The sequence below is a fragment of the Lolium rigidum genome, unplaced genomic scaffold (assembly GCF_022539505.1).
Source record: "Lolium rigidum isolate FL_2022 unplaced genomic scaffold, APGP_CSIRO_Lrig_0.1 contig_5526_1, whole genome shotgun sequence".
Lineage (NCBI taxonomy): Eukaryota > Viridiplantae > Streptophyta > Magnoliopsida > Poales > Poaceae > Lolium > Lolium rigidum.
This window is the reverse complement of record NW_025900948.1, coordinates 112,437-131,217: the sequence shown is the minus strand read 5'-3', so window position 1 is coordinate 131,217 and position 18,781 is coordinate 112,437.

Sequence of the window (18,781 nt, the reverse complement as noted above, 5' to 3'; positions counted from 1 at the left end):
CAGAAGACCGAAGAGCATACGAAGTGGGGCCACGAGGTGGCGACACCACATGGCGGCGCGGCCAAGGGGGGGCCCGCGCCGCCCTATGGTGTGGGCCCCTCGTTAGCCCCCGACTCTGCCCTTCCGCCTACTTAAAGCCTCCGTCGCGAAACCCCTGATGCGAAAAACCACGATACGGAAAACCTTACTGAGACGCCGCCGCCGCCGATCCCATCTCGGGGGATTCCGGAGATCTCCTCCGGCACCCTGCCGGAGAGGGGATTCATCTCCCGGAGGACTCTACACCGCCATGGTCGCCTCCGGAGTGATGAGTGAGTAGTTCACCCCCGGACTATGGGTCCATAGCAGTAGCTAGATGGTTGTCTTCTCCTCATTGTGCTTCATTGTCGGATCTTCCGAGCTGCCTAACATGATCAAGATCATCTATCCGTAATACTCTATGTTGTGTTTGTCGGGATCCGATGGATAGAGAATACCATGTTATGTTAATTATCAAGTTATTACATATGTGTTGTTTATGATCTTGCATGCTCTCCGTTACTAGTAGAGGCTCTGGCCAAGTTTTTGCTTTTAACTCCAAGAGGGAGTATTTATGCTCGATAGTGGGTTCATGCCTCGCATTGACACCTGGGACAAGTGATGTAAAGTTCTAAGGTTGTGCTGTGTCTGTTGCCACTAGGGATAAAACATTGGCGCTATGTCCGAGGATGTAGTTGTTGATTACATTACACACCATACTTAATGCAATTGTCTCGTTGCTTTGCAACTTAATACCGGAAGGGGTTCGGACGATAACCCGAAGGTGGACTTTTTAGGCATAGATGCGGTTGGATGGCGGTCTATGTACTTTGTCGTAATGCCCAATTAAATCTCACTATACTTATCATGCCATGTATGTGCATTGTTATGCCCTCTCTATTTGTCAATTGCCCGACTGTAATTTGTTCACCCAACATGCTTTTATCTTATGGGAGAGACACCTCTAGTGAACTGTGGACCCCGGTCCATTCTTTTAATACTCGAAATACAAATCTGCTGCAATACTTGTTTTATTGTTTTCTCCGCAAACAATCATCTTCCACACAATACGGTTAATCCTTTGTTACAGCAAGCCGGTGAGATTGATAACCTCACTCGTTTCGTTGGGGCAAAGTACTTTGGTTGTGTTGTGCAGGTTCCACGTTGGCGCCGGAATCTCTGGTGTTGCGCCGCACTACATCCCGCCGCCATCAACCTTCAACGTGCTTTTTGACTCCTACTGGTTCGATTAAACCTTGGTTTCTTACTGAGGGAAACTTGCCGCTGTGCGCATCACACCTTCCTCTTGGGGTTCCCAACGGACGTGTCAACTACACGCATCAGCTGCAGGCGTGCGTCGGGGCGGAGTACCTTTAGTCCGGTTGGTGTGACCAACCGGGACTAAAGGTCTCTGCAGGTTTAGGGTTTAAACCCCTAAATCTGGTTTTGTTTTAGGGTGTTTTTATTTCTTTTATATTTTATTTTGTGTTTTATTTTAGTTTCAAAGAAGTTTCAGTACACATATTGTACGCTACTATATACACGTTACACGTTGATGCATATGAATATACAACTTCAAACAAGTTTGAAATTTCAAACAAGAAGAATTCAAGAGAAATATATAATATTCAATCTCGGGCCGGTGACCATATATAACTTTAAACAAGTTTTCATATACAATTTTCAAGAGGATGTCGGATGCATTAGAAGTTCTTGGTCCTCGTAATAGTGTTGACCATTAGGATGGAGGACCTTCCTCATTAAAAATCCTGCTAATTCCTCTTGAATTGGTCGAAAGCGAGCTTCTGGATCAAGCTTATCCCGCAAGTCACTCCTCCGCAAGTTGATATCCTGAGCCCTCCGCTCAGAGGTGAGTCCCCGGATGAACTCACAAACGTAGTATCCACATAGATTGTTCCCCTTTGGCTGAGTTGAAACATTAGCTAACCTTCTAAATGTTAGCTGATCTTTGAATTCATCGGTTATGTTATCTTTGAACCGTTTCCAAACCCTGCAGGGCAAAGAAACTAAATGAACAAGGGAGTTATTAGTTACTTGATATCAGGAAATGAACGAAAGAGACCGATATAGTGCGCAAATGATTAAAAATAATTACTTTTGTAGCATTAATCTTATGCTGGTGTTGTCAAATTGAATTATTAGCAGAATCCAAAGGAACCTGCGGACACGTTACATGCACAGTCATGCATAACTCATCGATTAGACATAACATGGAGTAAACAAAAGAGAATGTGCATAAGACAAAAACACTCACCCAAAATGGTAAGGAAATAGAATATCACTTTTGAGTTCCTGCTTTGTAAGAAACTTGTACATGTCTCTCTCCACGTCTTGGGGGTGATTTTCTAATACATATCCGTTAATGATATGTGGGTCAATGAACCCAACATCATGGATGTTCCTTCTTTTGCAATCCCCAAGCTTCATTCTGCATAATAGCGTACACAAGAATTAATATAGTTAGGACAATATAGTGCAGGCAATGAACGAGATGAGGTAGAGATTTAATTATAGAAATAAATCACACTTACAGAACGTAGCAACTCAGGAGAGATTTTTCGAGCTCGCGCAGATTGAACAACTGGAACAATTCACTCATATGAAATTGTACATAGTAATGTTTGAAGTGATGCTCCTCTCTAACTTTCGCATAAAAATATTCTTTGCCTGCCTTATTTTTTTATGAAATCCTTGTACCAATATAGCAGCTTTCGCATTTGTGTTGGTAGACTCGCTTCATGCACAGGCTCGACGAGAGGCCCATTAAGCACATATGTAAATGCCACCTTGATACGTCTCCAACGTATCTATAATTTTTAATGTTTCATGCTAGTTTTATGACAATACTTACATGTTTTGCTCACACTTTATAATAATTTTATGCATTTTCCGGAACTAACCTATTAACAAGATGCCGAGGTGTCAGTTCCTGTTTTCTGCTGTTTTTGGTTCCAGAAAGGCTGTCCGGGCAATATTCTCGGAATTCGACGAAACAAAGGCCAAACATCATATTTCACCGAGACGGACCAGGACACCGAAAGAGAGCCGGAGGGGAGGCCTAGGGCTCCCAGACCATAGGCTGGCGCGACCTAGAGGGGGGGCGTGCTGCCCTATGGGGTGGGCCCCCCAGGCACCTCCTTGCGCCGCCTCTTCGCCTATAAAGTCCCTCGCGACGTAAAAACCCAATACCAATTGATGAAACTCCAGAAAGACTCCAGGGACGCCGCCGCCATCGCGAAACTCCGTTTCGGGGGACAGAAGTCTCTGTTCCGGCACGCCGCCGGGACGGGGAATTGCCCCCGGAGTCATCTCCATCGACACCACCGCCATCTTCATCGCCATCGCTGTCTCCCATGATGAGGAGGGAGTAGTTCTCCCCGAGGCTGAGGGCTCTACCGGTAGCTATGTGGTTCATCTCTCTCTCCCATGGTGTGATCTTTATGTGATCATGAGCTTTGTATCACTATTAATCTATGTGCTACTCTAGTGATGTTATTAAAGTAGTCTATTCCTCCTCCATGATGTAATGTTGACGAGTGTGTGCATCATGTAGTACTTGGCGTAGGTTATGATTGTAATCTCTTGTAGATTATGAAGTTAACTATTACTATGCACTCTAGAGGTTACTTTAATATGAACTCCGGATTCACTCTCACGGTGTGACGGTGACGAGTGTGCGCATCGTGTGTGATTCCTTTATGAAGTTGTGGAGCTTGTTTACTCCGGCTTGAGGGTGCTCTTGTAGCCCTACACAATGAATGGTGTTTATTATCCAACAAGAGAGTGTTTGAGATTAGCATTTATTTATTCAGTTATGTGATCATTGTTGAGAGTGTCCACTAGTGAAAGTATGATCCCTAGGCCTTGTTTCTAAGCATTGAAACACCGTTTCCAACAAGTTCTGTTACATGTTTGCTTGCTGCCATCTTTATTTCAGATTGCAATTACTACTTACAATCATCCATTATACTTGTATTTCACTATCTTTTCGCTGGACTAGTGCACCTATACATCTGAAAAGTGTATTAGGTGTGTTGGGGACACACGAGACTTCTTGTATCGTAATTGCAGGGTTGCTTGAGAGGGATATCTTTGACCTCTACCTCCCTGAGTTCGATAAACCTTGGGTGATCCACTTAAGGGAAACTTGCTGCTGTTCTACAAACCTCTGCTCTTGGAGGCCCAACACTATCTACAGGAATAGAAGCGTGTGTAGACATCAAGCTATTTTCTGGCGCCGTTGTCGGGGAGGTAAGGTAAAAGGTATTCACATCCTCCAACTAGTAAGCTATTTCCTAGCACCGTTGCCGGTGTGTGAGTGCTCGAAGCTATTTCCTTTAGATCCTGCAATTATATCTTTTTATTTCTTGTTTTTATTTCACTAGTTAGGCTTAATAGAAAACAACAAAAATATTAGAGATCTTTATAGTATTTATCTTGAGTTAGGACATGAGGTGTTTGAAGAGAAAATTAAAAAACCTATGGAACTCTATATGCATAATAATGGCAATGTTATTAGTATGAATGCTTTGAACACCATTGTTGCTAATGCTATGGAAAATTCTAAGCTTGGGGAAGCTGGTTTTGATGAGCATGATATTTTTAGTCCCCCAAGCATGGAGGAGAAAATTTACTTTGATGATACTTTACCTCCTATATATGATGATTACAATGATGACTATCATATTTTCAGTCCACCTACTATTGAGGAGAAAATTAATTATGATTACAATATGCCTCCTATATATAATGGTTATGGTGATGAGAATAATAATGATAGCTATTTTATTGAATTTGCTCCCACTACAATTAATAGTAATGACTATGCTTATGTGGAGAGTAATAATTTTATGCATGTAGCTCATGATAAGAATGTTTCATGTGATAGTTATATTGTTGAGTTTGTTCATGATGCTACTTAAAGTTATTATGAGAGAGGGAAACATGGTTATATGCATCTTAATAATGTTAAGTTTCCCCTCTTTATGTTGAGAATCTTGAAGTTGCGCTTGTGTTACTTTTCTATGCTTGTTGCATTATGCTTACATGACTTGTTTATTTACAAGATTCCTTTTCATAGGAAGTGGGTTAGACTTAAAAGTGTTTCTTATTTGCTTTTGATGCTCTCTTTTGCTTCAACTCTTATTTCTTGTGCGAGCATCATTAAAATTACCGAGCCCATCTTAATGGCTATAAAGAAAGCACTTCTTGGGAGATAACCCATGTGTTTATTTTGCTACTGTTTTGTTGTGTCTTGGAAGTTGTTACTATTGTAGCAACCTCTTCTTATCTTTATTTTATTGCATTGTTGTGCCAAGTAAAGTCTTTGATAGTAAGGTTGATACTAGATTTGGATTACTGCGCAGAAACAGATTTCTTGCTATCACGAATTTGAGTAGACCTCTCTGTAGGTAACTCGGAAAAATCTGCCAATTTTCGTGTGTGATCTTCAGATATGTACGCAACTTTCATTCAATTTGAGCTTCTTCATCTGAGCATGTTAAGTGCCTCTAAAAAATTCGTCTTTACGGACTGTTCTGTTTTGACAGATTCTGCCTTTTATTTCGCATTGCCTCTTTTGCTATGGTGAATGGATTTCTTTGTTCCATTAACTTTCAGTAGCTTTGTGCAATGTCCAGAAGTGTTAAGAATGATTATGTCACCTCTGAATATGTGAATTTTTGATTATGCACTAACCCTCTAATGAGTTTGTTTTGAGTTTGGTGTGGAGGAAGTTTTCAAGGGTCAAGAGAGGAGGATGATATAATATGATCAAGAAGAGTGAAAAGTCTAAGCTTGGGGATGCCCCTGTGGTTCATCCCTGCATATTTCAAGAAGACTCAAGCATCTAAGCTTGGGGATGCCCAAGGCATCCCCTTCTTCATCGACAACTTATCAGATCACCTCTAGTGAAACTATATTTTTATTCCGTCACATCTTATGTGCTTTACTTGGAGCGTCTGTATGTTTTTATTTTTGTTTGTGTTTGAATAAATTCGGATCCTAGAAATCCATGTGTGGGAGAGAGACACGCTCCGCTTTTTCATTTGAACACTTGTGTTCTTAGTTTTACTTTTAATGTTCTTGGCTAAAGTTAAAAGCTGCTTCGTTCATTGTTATTTGGTTGGAAACAGAAAATGCTTCATGTGGTAATTGGTATATTGTCTTGAATAATTTGATACTTGGCAATTGTTGTGCTCAAATAGATCATGTTTAAGCTCTTGCATCATGTACTTTGTACCTATTCATGAAGAACTACCATAGAGCTTGTTGAAATTTGGTTTGCATGATTGGTCTCTCTAAAGTCTAGATATTTTCTAGTGAAGTGTTTGAACAACAAGGAGACAGTGTACTTATAATGCTTGCAATATGTTCTTATGTAAGTTTTGCTGTACCGGTTCATACTTGTGTTTGCTTCAAACAACCTTGCTAGCCAAAGCCTTGTACTGAGAGGTAATACTTCTCGTGCATCCAAATCCTTGAGGCAAAAACCTATGCCATTTGTGTCCACCATACCTACCTACTATGTGGTATTTCTCTGCCATTCCAAAGTAAATTACTTGAGTGCTACCTTTAAAATTTCATTGTTTGTCTTTGCAATACATAGCTCATGGGAAAATAGCTTAAAAACTATTGTGGTATTGAATATGTTACTTATGTATCTTATTTCTTATAAGTTGCTTGTTGAGCGGTAACCATGTTTTTGGGGGCGCCATCAACTATTACACCTTTGTTGAATATCATGTGAGTTGCTATGCATGTTCGTCTTGTTTGAAGTAAGGGTGATTTATCATGATCAAATGGTTTGAGTATACATATTGCTAGAGAAGAACATTGGGCCGCTAACTAAAGCCATGAATCATGGTGGAAGTTTCAGTTTGGACATTAATCCTCAATCTCTTATGAGAATATTATCTGTTGTTGAATGCTTATGCATTAAAGAGGAGTCCATTATCTGTTTTCTATGTTGTCCCGGTATGGATGTCCTTAGTTGAGATCTATCAAAAACGAGAAATCAAATGCGATCTATCTCCTTGGACCTTTGTACAGGCGGCATAGAGGTACCCCTTTATGACACTTGGTTGAAACATATGTTATGTAATGATAATCCATGTAAATGCAAGCTAATTAGGACAAGGTGCGAGCACTATTGGTATTCTATGCATGAGGCTTGCAACTTATAGGATATCTTATGCATAACACATATGAATTATTACTACCGTTGACAAAATTGTTTCTATGTTTTCAAAATGAAAAGCTCTAGCACAAAAACAGTAATCCATGCTTCCCTCTGCGAAGGGTCCATTCTTTTACTTTATGTTGAGTCAGTTTACCTACTTCCATCTATCTTAGAAGCAAACACTTGTGTCAACTGTGTGCATTGATTCCTACATACTTGCTTATTTGCATTCATCATATTACTTTGTTTTGACAATTATCCATGAGATATATCCATGAGATAAACATGTTGAAGTTGAAAGCAACCACTGAAACTTATATCTTCCTTTGTGTTGCTTCAAAACTTTCTACTAAGAATTTATTGCTTTATGAGTTAACTCCTGTGCAAGTCTTATAGATGCTTGTCTTGAAAGTACTATTCATGAAAAGTCTTTGCTATATGATTCAGTTGTTTAAGTCATTGTCTTTACCATTGCTTTGAATCACTGCATTCATCTCATATGCTTTACAATAGTATGATCAAAATTATGTTAGTAGCATCTCACTTCAGAAATTATTCTTTTTATTGTTTACCTACTCGAGGGCGAGTAGGAACTAAACTTGGGTATGCTTGATACGTCTCCAACGTATCTATAATTTCTGATGTTCCATGCTAGTTTTATGACAATACCTACATGTTTTGCTTACACTTTATAATGATTTTATGCATTTTCCGGAACTAACCTATTAACAAGATGCCGAGGTGCCAGTTCCTGTTTTCTGCTGTTTTTGGTTCCAGAAAAGCTGTTCGGGCAATATTCCCGGAATTCGACGAAACAAAGGCCAAACATCATATTTCACCGAGACGGACCAGGACACCGAAAGAGAGCCGGAGGGGAGGCCCAGGGCTCCCAGACCATAGGCTGGCGCGGCCTGGAGGGGGAGGGGGCGCGCCGCCCTATGGGGTGGGCCCCCCAGGCACCTCCTTGCGCCGCCTCTTCGCCTATAAAGTCCCTCGCGACGTAAAAACCCAATACCAATTGACGAAACTCCAGAAAGACTCCAGGGACGCCGCCGCCATCGCGAAACTCCGTTTCGGGGGACAGAAGTCTCTGTTCCGGCATGCCGCCGGGACGGGGAATTGCCCCGGAGTCATCTCCATCGACACCACCGCCATCTTCATCGCCATCGCTGTCTCCCATGATGAGGAGGGAGTAGTTCTCCCCCGAGGCTGAGGGCTCTACCGGTAGCTATGTGGTTCATCTCTCTCTCCCATGGTGTGATCTTTATGTGGTCACGAGCTTTGTATCACTATTAATCTATGTGCTACTCTAGTGATGTTATTAAAGTAGTCTATTCCTCCTCTATGATGTAATATTGACAGTGTGTGCATCATGTAGTACTTGGCGTAGGTTATGATTGTAATCTGTTGTAGATTATGAAGTTAACTATTACTATGCACTCTAGAGGTTACTTTAATATGAACTCCGGATTCACTCTCCACGGTGTGACGGTGATAGTGTGCGCATCGTGTGTGATTCCTTTATGAAGTTGTGGAGCTTGTTTACTCCAGCATGAGGGTGCTCTTGTAGCCCTACACAATGAATGGTGTTTATTATCCAATAAGAGAGTGTTTGAGATTAGCATTTATTTATTCAGTTATGTGATCATTGTTGAGAGTGTCCACTAGTGAAAGTATGATCCCTAGGCCTTGTTTCTTAGCATTGAAACACCGTTTCCAACAAGTTCTGTTACATGTTTGCTTGCTGCCATCTTTATTTCAGATTGCAATTACTACTTACAATCATCCATTATACTTGTATTTCACTATCTCTTCGCCGGACTAGTGCACCTATACATCTGACAAGTGTATTAGGTGTGTTGGGGACACAAGAGACTTCTTGTATCGTAATTGCAGGGTTGCTTGAGAGGGATATCTTTGACCTCTACCCCCCTGAGTTCAATAAACCTTGGGTGATCCACTTAAGGGAAACTTGCTGCTGTTCTACAAACCTCTGCTCTTGGAGGCACAATGTCTACAGGAATAGAAGCGTGCGTAGACATCACACCTCACTTATTCATCCTCAAGGCCTAACAATGCACGAAGAGTCATACCGAACTCGGCCGCTCTTTCTTTGGCGCTGTTACAGGCATTTCCTGTGCGCTAGCAGCTGCTAGGATAGCGGGGTTCAATAGTTCCATGTCCTTATCCATATCGGCTCTGAAGGACGCCGCAACGGAAGGACCGGCTTCCAGTTTGAACGGGGGGATCGATTGTTTTGTCTGTTCCCCGAGCTGGGAAACTTGTTTCCCGCATTTTTTACTTGATGCTTTCTTCTCCGCCAAGGCTTTTTCCCGTAATGATTTTTTCCTAAGAAATTCACTTTCATAGTCATCTGACAGATTCTGCTGGATTTGGGACGGTGTCGTCAAAAAATCCTTAGCCCACTTCTTTTGCTTCTCAGTATATACCGGCTTGGGCTCCGGCTCTTTTTTCGACTTGACTTTCGCCTTCCATTTCTCGTGGTGAGCAGCCGCGGACACATCGGTATCCTCGACACTAAGTTCCCAAGGTCTCGGGAGGAGAGGCTTCAGTGATGGCATTGGTACCCTTGTGGTCTTAGGTACATAAGGATCCGGGTTAATAGTCCAGGAGGGGGTTGCCTTGCTGTCCACCGTAACCCCCTACTTCTGCTTCTTCGCCGGAGGTGAACTGGGTGGCGGCGTACCCGCCGGAGGTGGACTGGGGGCGGCGTCTGCTTACCCGCTGATGGCGTGTATTTCACACGTTCGTTGGGAACCCCAAGAGGAAGGTATGATGCGCACAGCAGCAAGTTTTCCCTCAGAAAGAAACCAAGGTTTATCGAACCAGGAGGAGCCAAGAAGCACGTTGAAGGTTGATGGCGGCGGGATGTAGTGCGGCGCAACACCGGAGATTCCGGCGCCAACGTGGAACCTGCACAACACAACCAAAGTACTTTGCCCCAACGAAACAGTGAGGTTGTCAATCTCACCGGCTTGCTGTAACAAAGGATTAACCGAATTGTGTGGAAGATGATTGTTTGCAAGAAAACAGTAAAAACAAGTATTGCAGCAGATTTGTATTTCAGTATTAAAGAATGGACCGGGGTCCACAGTTCACTAGAGGTGTCTCTCCCATAAGATAAAAGCATGTTGGGTGAACAAATTACAGTCGGGCAATTGACAAATAGAGAGGGCATAACAATGCACATACATGTCATGATAAGTATAGTGAGATTTAATTGGGCATTACGACAAAGTACATAGACCGCCATCCAACCGCATCTATGCCTAAAAAGTCCACCTTCAGGTTATCGTCCGAACCCCCTCCGGTATTAAGTTGCAAAGCAACGGACAATTGCATTAAGTATGGTGCGTAATGTAATCAACAACTACATCCTCGGACATAGCGCCAATGTTTTATCCCTAGTGGCAACAGACACAGCACAACCTTAGAACTTTCGTCACTCGTCCCAGGTGTCAATGCAGGCATGAACCCACTATCGAGCATAAATACTCCCTCTTGGAGTTAAGAGCAAAAACTTGGCCGAGCCTCTACTAGTAACGGAGAGCATGCAAGATCATAAACAACACATATGTAATAACTTGATAATTAACATAACATGGTATTCTCTATCCATCGGATCCCGACAAACACAACATAGAGTATTACGGATAGATGATCTTGATCATGTTAGGCAGCTCACAAGATCCAACAATGAAGCACAATGAGGAGAAGACAACCATCTAGCTACTGCTATGGACCCATAGTCCAGGGGTGAACTACTCACTCATCACTCCGGAGGCGACCATGGCGGTGTAGAGTCCTCCGGGAGATGAATCCCCTCTCCGGCGGGGTGCCGGAGGAGATCTCCAGAATCCCCCGAGATGGGATCGGCGGCGGCGGCGTCTCGGTAAGGTTTTCCGTATCGTGGTTTTTCGCCTCGGGGTTTCGCGACGGAGGCTTTAAGTAGGCGGAAGGGCGAGTCGGGGGCTGACGAGGGGCCCACACCACAGGGCGGCGCGGGCCCCCCTTGGCCGCGCCGCCTTGTGGTTTGGCCACCTCGTGGCCCCACTTCGTATGCTCTTCGGTCTTCCGGAAGGTTCGTGGCGAAATAGGCCCCCGGGTCTTCGTTTCGTCCAATTCCGAGAATATTTCGTTACTAGGATTTCTGAAACCAAAAATAGCGAGAAAACAACAAGCGGCACTTCGGCATCTTGTTAATAGGTTAGTTCCGGAAAATGCACGAATATGACATAAAGTGTGCATAAAACATGTAGGTATCATCAATAATATGGCATAGAACATAAGAAATTATCGATACGTCGGAGACGTATCAAGCATCCCCAAGCTTAGTTCTGCTCGTCCCGAGCAGGTAAAACGATAACAAAGATAATTTCTGAAGTGACATGCCATCATAACCTTGATCATACTATTTGTAAACGTATGTAGTGGATGCAGCGATCAAAACAATGGTAATGACATGAGTAAACAAGTGAATCATAAAGCAAAGACTTTTCATGAATAGTGCTTCAAGACAAGCATCAATAAGTCTTGCATAAGAGTTAACTCATAAAGCAATAAATCAAAGTAAAGGTATTGAAGCAACACATAGGAAGATTAAGTTTCAGCGGTTGCTTTCAATTTGTAACATGTATATCTCATGGATAATTGTCAACATAGAGTAATATAACAAGTACAATATGCAAGTATGTAGGAATCAATGCACAGTTCACACAAGTGTTTGCTTCTTGAGGTGGAGAGAGATAGGTGAACTGACTCAACATAAAAGTAAAAGAATGGTCCTTCAAAGAGGAAAGCATCGATTGCTATATTTGTGCTAGAGCTTTTATTTTGAAAACATGAAACAATTTTGTCAACGGTAGTAATAAAGCATATGAGTTATGTAAATTATATCTTACAAGTTGCAAGTCTCATGCATAGTATACTAATAGTGCCCACACCTTGTCCTAATTAGCTTGGACTACCGGATCTTTGCAATGCACATGTTTTAACCAAGTGTCACAATGGGGTACCTCCATGCCGCTCGTACAAAGGTCTAAGGAGAAAGCTCGCATTTTGGATTTCTCGCTTTTGATTATTCTCAACTTAGACATCCATACCGGGACAACATGGACAACAGATAATGGACTCCTCTTTAATGCATAAGCATGTGGCAACAATTATTATTCTCATATGAGATTGAGGATATGTGTCCAAAACTGAAACTTCCACCATGAATCATGGCTTAAGTTAGCGGCCCAATGCTCTTCTCTAACAATATGCATGCTCCAACCATTAACGTGGTAGATCTCTCTTACTTCAGACAAGACAGACATGCATAGCAACTCACATGATATTCAACAAAGAATAGTTGATGGCGTCCCCAGAAGCATGGTTATCGCACAACAAGCAACTTAATAAGAGATAAAGTGCATAAGTACATATTCAATACCACAATTGTTTTTAAGCTATTTGTCCCATGAGCTATATATTGCAAAGGTGAATGATGGAATTTTAAAGGTAGCACTCAAGCAATTTACTTTGGAATGGCGGAAAAATACCATGTAGTAGGTAGGTATGGTGGACACGAATGGCATAGTGGTTGGCTCAAGTATTTTGGATGCATGAGAAGTATTCCCTCTCGATACAAGTTTTAGGCTAGCAAGGTTATTTGAAACAAACACAAGGATGAACGGTACAGCAAAACTCACATAAAAGACATATTGTAAACATTATAAGACTCTACACCGTCTTCCTTGTTGTTCAAAACTCAATACTAGATGTTATCTAGACTCTAGAGAAACCAAATATGCAAACCAAATTAGCAAGCTCTAAGTGTTTCTTCATTAATGGGTGCAAAGTATATGATGCAAGAGCTTAAATATGAGCACAACAATTGCCAAGTATCAAATTATCCAAGACATTTTAGAGTTACTACATGTATCATTTTCCAATTCCAACCATATAACAATTTAACGAAGAAGAAACTTCGCCATGAATACTATGAGTAGAGCCTAAGGACATATTTTTCCATATGCTACAGCGGAGCGTGTCTCTCTCCCATAAAGTGAATGCTAGGATCCATTTTATTCAAACAAAACAAAAAACAAAAACAAACCGACGCTCCAAGCAAAGTGCATAAGATGTGACGGAATAAAAATATAGTTTCACGGGAGGAACCTGATAATGTTGTCGATGAAGAAGGGGATGCCTTGGGCATCCCCAAGCTTAGACACTTGAGTCTTCTTAGAATATGCAGGGGTGAACCACCGGGGCATCCCCAAGCTTAGAGCTTTCACTCTCCTTGATCATATTGCATCATACTCCTCTCTTGATCCTTGAAAACTTCCTCCACACCAAACTCGAAACAACTCATTAGAGGGTTAGTGCATAATAAAAATTCACATGTTCAGAGGTGACACAACCATTCTTAACACTTCTGGACATTGCATAAAGCTACTGGACATTAATGGATCAAAAAAATTCATCCAACATAGCAAAAGAGGCAATGCGAAATAAAAGGCAGAATCTGTCAAAACAGAACAGTCCGTAAAGATGGATTTTATTAGGCCATCAGACTTGCTCAAATGAAAATGCTCAAATTGAATGAAAGTTGCGTACATATCTGAGGATCATGCACGTAAATTTGCTTAATTTTCTGAGCTACCTACAGGGAGGTAGACCCAGATTCGTGACAGCAAAGAAATCTGGAACTGCGCAGTAATCCAAATCTAGTACTTACTTTTCTATCAAAGACTTTACTTGGCACAACAAAACTCAAAACTAAGGTTGCTACAGTAGTAAAAAACTTCCAAGACACAAATATAAAACAAAAATACTGTAGTAAAAACATGGGTTGTCTCCCATAAGCGCTTTTCTTTAACGCCTTTCAGCTAGGCGCAGAAAGTGTATCTCAAGTAACATCGAGAGACGAAGCATCAACATCATAATTTGTTCTAATAATAGAATCATAAGGTAACTTCATTCTCTTTCTAGGGAAGTGTTCCATACCTTTCTTAAGAGGAAATTGATATTTAGTATTACCTTCCTTCATATCAATAGTAGCACCAACGGTTCGAAGAAAAGGTCTTCCCAATATAATGGGGCAAGATGCATTGCATTCAATATCCAAGACAACAAAATCAACGGGGACAAGGTTATTGTTAACCATAATATGAACATTATAAACTTTCCCCAAAGGTTTCTTTTTAGCATTATCAGCGAGATTAACATCCAGATAACAATTCTTCAATGGTGGCAAGTCAAGCATATCATATACTTTTTTAGGCATAACAGAAATACTTGCACCAAGATCACATAAAGCATTACAATCAAAATCTTTGACTCTCATTTTAATGATGGGCTCCCAACCATCCTCTAGCTTTCTAGGAATAGAAGTTTCAAGCTTTAGTTTCTCTTCTCTAGCTTTTATGAGAGCATTTGTAATATGTTTTGTGAAAGCCAAGTTTATAGCACTAGCATTAGGACTTTTAGCAAGTTTTTGTAAGAACTTTATAACTTCAGAGACGTGGCAATCATCAAAATCTAAATCATTACAATCTAAAGCAATGGGATTATCATTCCCAAGGTTGGAAAAAAATTCAGCAGTTTTATCACAGGCAGTTTCAGCAGTTTTAGCAGTTTCAGGTAATTTTGCGCGCTTTGCACTAGGAGTAGAAACATTGCCAACACCAATTATTTTACCATTAATAGTAGGAGGTGCAGCAACATGTGAATCATTAGCATTGCTAGTGGTGGTAATAGTCCAAACTTTAGCTACATTTTTCTCTTTAGCTAGTTTTTCATTTTCTTCTCTATCCCACCTAGCACGCAGTTCAGCCATTAATCTTATATTCTCATTAATTCTAACTTGGATGGCATTTGCTGTAGTAACAATTTTATTTTCAATATCCCTATTACGCATAACTTTCGATTTTAAAAGATCAACATCAGAGGCAAGACTATCAACTCTAGAAACAAGAATATCAATTTTATTGAGCTTTTCCTCAACAGATTTGTTAAAAGCAGTTTGTGTACTAATAAATTCTTTAAGAATAGCTTCAAGTCCAGGGGTGTATTCCTATTATTGTTGTAAGAATTCCCATAAGAATTAGCATAACCGTTACCATTATTATAAGGATATGGCCTATAGTTATTACTAGAATTGTTCCGATAAGCATTGTTGTTGAAATTATTATTTTTAATGAAGTTTACATCAACATGTTCTTCTTGGGCAACAAATGAAGCTAATGGAACATTATTAGGATCAACATTAGTCCTATCATTCGCAAGCATAGACATAATAGCATCAACCTTATCATTCAAGGAAGAGGATTCTTCAACAGAATTTACCTTCTTACCTTGTGGAGCTCTTTCCGTGTGCCATTCAGAGTAATTAACCATCATATTATCAAGGAGCTTTGTTGCTTCACCAAGAGTGATGGACATAAAGGTACCTCCAGCAGCTGAATCCAATAAATTCTGCGAAGAAAAATTTAGTCCTGCATAGAAGGTTTGGATGATAGTCCAAGTAGTCAGTCCATGGGTTGGACAATTTTTAACCAGAGATTTCATTCTTTCCCAAGCTTGAGCAACATGTTCATTATCCAATTGTTTAAAATTCATTATGCTACTCCTCAAAGATATAATTTTAGCAGGGGGATAATATCTACCAATAAAAGCATCCTTGCATTTAGTCCAGGAATCAATACTATTCTTAGGCGAGAGATAGCAACCAATCTTTAGCTCTTCCTCTTAATGAGAAAGGAAACAATTTTAATTTTATAATGTCACCATCTACATCTTTATACTTTTGCATTTCACACAATTCAACAAAATTATTGAGATGGGCAGCAGCATCATCAGAACTAACACCAGAAAATTGCTCTCGCATAACAAGATTAAGTAAAGCAGGTTTAATTTCAAAGAATTCTGTTGTAGTAGCAGGTGGAGCAATAGGTGTACATAGGAAATCATTATTATTCGTGCTAGTGAAGTCACACAACTTAGTATTTTCAGGGTTGGCCATTTTAGCAGTAGTAAATAAAGCAAACTAGATAAAGTAAATGAAGTAAACTAATTTTTTTGTGTTTTTGATATAGAGTGCAAGACAGTAAATAAAGTAAAGCTAGCAACTAATTTTTTTGTGTTTTGATATAATGCAGCAAACAAAGTAGTAAATAAAATAAAGCAAGACAAAAACAAAGTAAAGAGATTGAGAAGTGGAGACTCCCCTTGCAACGTGTCTTGATCTCCCGGCAACGGCGCCGGAAAATATGCTTGATGGCGTGTATTTCACACGTTCGTTGGGAACCCCAAGAGGAAGGTATGATGCGCACAGCAGCAAGTTTTCCCTCGGAAAGAAACCAAGGTTTATCGAACCAGGAGGAGCCAAGAAGCACGTTGAAGGTTGATGGCGGCGGGATGTAGTGCGGCGCAACACCGGGGATTCCGGCGCCAACGTGGAACCTGCACAACACAACCAAAGTACTTTGCCCCAACGAAACGAGTGAGGTTGTCAATCTCACCGGCTTGCTGTAACAAAGGATTAACCGAATTGTGTGGAAGATGATTGTTTGCAAGAAAACGAGTAAAAACAAGTATTGCAGCAGATTTGTATTTCAGTATTAAAGAATGGACCGGGGTCCACAGTTCACTAGAGGTGTCTCTCCCATAAGATAAAAGCATGTTGGGTGAACAAATTACAGTCGGGCAATTGACAAATTGAGAGGGCATAACAATGCACATACATGTCATGATAAGTATAGTGAGATTTAATTGGGCATTACGACAAAGTACATAGACCGCCATCCAACTGCATCTATGCCTAAAAAGTCCACCTTCAGGTTATCGTCCGAACCCCCTCCGGTATTAAGTTGCAAAGCAACGAGACAATTGCATTAAGTATGGTGCGTAATGTAATCAACAACTACATCCTCGGACATAGCGCCAATGTTTTATCCCTAGTGGCAACAGCACAGCACAACCTTAGAACTTTCTGTCACTGTCCCAGGTGTCAATGCAGGCATGAACCCACTATCGAGCATAAATACTCCCTCTTGGAGTTAAGAGCAAAAACTTGGCCAGAGCCTCTACTAGTAACGGAGAGCATGCAAGATCATAAACAACACATATGTAATAACTTGATAATTAACATAACATGGTATTCTCTATCCATCGGATCCCGACAAACACAACATAGAGTATTACGGATAGATGATCTTGATCATGTTAGGCAGCTCACAAGATCCAACAATGAAGCACAATGAGGAGAAGACAACCATCTAGCTACTGCTATGGACCCATAGTCCAGGGGTGAACTACTCACTCATCACTCCGGAGGCGACCATGGCGGTGTAGAGTCCTCCGGGAGATGAATCCCCTCTCCGGCAGGGTGCCGGAGGAGATCTCCGGAATCCCCGAGATGGGATCGGCGGCGGCGTCTCGGTAAGGTTTTCCGTATCGTGGTTTTTCGCCTCGGGGGTTTCGCGACGGAGGCTTTAAGTAGGCGGAAGGGCGAGTCGGGGGCTGACGAGGGGCCCACACCACGGGCGGCGCGGGCCCCCTTGGCCGCGCCGCCTTGTGGTTTGGCCACCTCGTGGCCCCACTTCGTATGCTCTTCGGTCTTCCGGAAGGTTCGTGGCGAAATAGGCCCCTGGGTCTTCGTTTCGTCCAATTCCGAGAATATTTCGTTACTAGGATTTCTGAAACCAAAAACAGCGAAAACAGACAAGCGGCACTTCGGCATCTTGTTAATAGGTTAGTTCCAGAAAATGCACGAATATGACATAAAGTGTGCATAAAACATGTAGGTATCATCAATAATATGGCATAGAACATAAGAAATTATCGATACGTCGGAGACGTATCACCCGCCGGAGGTGGATTGTGGGGCGGCGTCGGCTAACCTGAAGGAGGTGTAGGTAGACCACCACCACCGGAGGGGGTGGACTTGTTGGGTGATTCCTCGGGGTCGGTGGCCTTGGCGCCTCGCCTGGGAAACTCGATGTACTTCTTTTTCCATAGAACGATTTGGCGCTTGACATCTCGAAGTCTCACATCCCCTTCGGGTGTAGCATAGTCAATCACCAGGTCCTCACACCCTTGGACTATGTCATCCACCGTGACACGAGCATAACCATCTTCAATGAGATTGTTGTGGTGGAGTGCTCCAGGTTTACAAGGTAAAGCGCTGCCGATCGCCACCTTCAAGGAAATGTTCCCCATTGGATAATGCAGCTCACATTCTTTCATAATGTCTTGTACATCGTCCACAGGGTACCGAGGCTCCGGTGCATTAGCACCAGCCGGGGCGAAGGGTGCATTAGCACCAGTCGGGGCCTCCGTGGAAGCCACGCTGCTTCTCCGCTGCTGGGGTGGTATGGAAGTCCCTTTTTCTAGTAGTGTTTCCCACGGATTCAGTTGTGGCATTAGCCAGGCCTAGAAGCGACCGTACTCTGATGTTAATAGACCTTTCAGATTTGAGAAGTGTTGGCCCGTTGGAAAGTAAGGTTTCAGCATGATCTGATGTTGCACCAATACAAAGTGAAGGCAGCTTTG